Below are 2,609 nucleotides of genomic sequence, written 5' to 3' on the forward strand. Positions count from 1 at the left end.
AAGGACATCTGACCTCTGATACGCAGCCAAGAAGGAAAATTAGAGGCTGGTTCTTCTGGTGAGAAGGGGTCCATGGGAAATGAAGAGGTGAGGACAGGGAGTATAGACACTTCGAAGGAGTTTGGTCTGAGTGGTGAGAGATCTATGCTGGCAGAGATTTGGTGCTGAGGGTGCGTTTTCTCTAAGTTAAGAGAGGCTTGACTATATTTAAATGCTGATGGAAAGGAGCCTGCAGATGAACACTGTTAATTTTTTCATGCTTACACATTCAGATATGTTTCTTTTTTTATGCTGGATCTCTGTGCTTCCACTTCTATGTGGTGTTATTATTTAAAATTTTTTCTTGGAGTGTAGTTGATGTACGATGTTGTGCTAGTTGCAGGTGTATGGCAGAGTGAATCAGTTATACACATACACATATCCACACTTTTTAAAGATTCTTTTCCCATATAGGCCATTACATTACAACATATATTTTTATACATATACATAAGATAATTTTAGAAAAATAAAAAACTATATAAAACAGTCAAAAAAGAATGAAAAAAATCACTTGGAATGTCACCATTGAGAGGTAGCTGTTGTTAACCTTTACTGGCTTTTGGGGGGATATATATATGCATATGGATATAGCAGGTCTTCAGTTCCTGTGGTTCTGTTCCAGGGTCTCAAGGACTGTGTATATTTCTCTCTTTCCCCCAGCCAACACTGGGGCAGATACAAAGATTTAAATCTCAGCTTAATTTCAAGACAGAAAGATACAGTTGCATGCTTGCTGAGCTATGGTTTCCCTCTCCCAGAGACCAGACAAGACAGGGCTGGAGGAGAGAAGGAGGGGTTGAGTGGAGTTGGAGAAGATGAGGGGTCACAGTCCTCGAGTTGCATGTTGAGGACCTGGGAGCTGCCTGTCAGAACTCAGTGCTGAACCAGTTCTTGAATGTGGACCCACACAGTCCATGTATCCTATAGAAAACTCCCTACAACAATCCTGGGCTCTTCCGAAGCCTCCCTGGGCAGGTGGTACATTGGGATCTATGATGAGGCTGAGCTCCCTCTGGACCAAGGATAACTAGGCAGAGTCATTGAGGACCTTCCTAGGAGCCACTGTGACGAGTGGGGTCATTGCCACTGTTAATATACGTAAACTGTTTACTGAATGAGCTGGACTTGGTAGGAGGAAATAAGGGAAACAATATTTTTCTCATCACCACCTTTGAAAACCTTCTCTATAAAACCATTTTTTTCCACCCCCAGAAGAAACTACAAACAGTTTTTATTACCTTTTCCAAACACTGTCAAATAAATAAGAAGTCAAGTATGGTGGTATCAAGGCCTTCCCAGGTGGTGCTAGTGGTAAAGAACATGACTGCCAATGCAGGAGGCATAAGCGATGCAGGTTCTATCCCTACGTTGGGAAGATGCCCTGGAGGAGAGCATGGCGACTTACTCTAGTATTCACGCCAGGAAAATTCTGTGGACAGAGCAGCTTGGCAGGCTGCAGCTGCAGAGTCAGACATAACTGAAGCAACTTAGCATGAATATACATGATATAAAAACTCTAAACTTTTATCCATTTAAAATCTTTCCCTTCCCTTATGGACTATTCTGGCCTGGAAGCATACATTTTTGGGATGATTGCCAATACCTCCTGCTATATATCCCTGACCCCCTCTCCCCTGTGTTGATTTGTGGGAAGTCCTACTGGTAGTCTCTCTCAGGGAGACCTAGTAAGCCTTCCTCCCAAGTGCACTCGATCTCTGGCCCACAGGAAAATTTGCCCTGCCCATGTCTGGACATGTGGGCTGTGACCAACAGAACCATTTTGATTTCATTTGTAGAGCAGTGTGACAGGATAGCTGCTTCTTTTGGGATTTTCAGGAGAAAGAGTGATATCACTCCCCGTTCCTTCAGATCCAGAGGACACATGTCATACCCCCTGCATGTTTCTCTGGAAGTCTCTCTCATCTAGTTTAGCATGAAGGGAGGAAGCAAATTCTTCCTCCTCAGCACACTGACATTCCTCTCCATAGGAATTCCCAGTGATGGGGATGAATTCTGAGGTTACCCTCATAGAATCTGGAGATGGAGGATGACAGAGTCCTTTGAACTATCTATGCTCTGCACAGGTGGTGTAACACCTTGCTTTAGAAGTGAGGGTGCTTGTGAGTGCTAAGTTGCTTTGGTTGTGTCTGACTCTTTGCGACCCCATGGACTGTAGGCCTCCAGGCTCCTCTGTCCATGGGATTCTCCAGGCAAGAATACTGGAGTGGGTTCCCATGCCAACTTCCAGGGGATCTTCCCAACCCAGGGATTGAAACTATGTCTCCTGAACTGCAGGTGGATTCTTTACCACTGAGCTACCAGGGCAGCCCAGAAGTGAGGGTACTTGGTACTTATTATTATTATTTAGTTTTGGGGGCTTTTGTCAAAACAAAGACATAAAGATCCCATTCAAAATTCAGTTACACACATAGGACACAGACACATTCAAAAGAACTTTGTCATGCTATACATAGACTGCTTTTTTCAGTGGACACTATACTGTAATAACTGTACATGCATATCTTACCTTAATGGAGTATAATTTTCATTTTAATTATTAAGTGAAA

Source organism: Cervus canadensis, chromosome 25 (genome assembly GCF_019320065.1).
Source record: "Cervus canadensis isolate Bull #8, Minnesota chromosome 25, ASM1932006v1, whole genome shotgun sequence".
NCBI classification, from domain to species: Eukaryota; Metazoa; Chordata; class Mammalia; order Artiodactyla; family Cervidae; genus Cervus; species Cervus canadensis.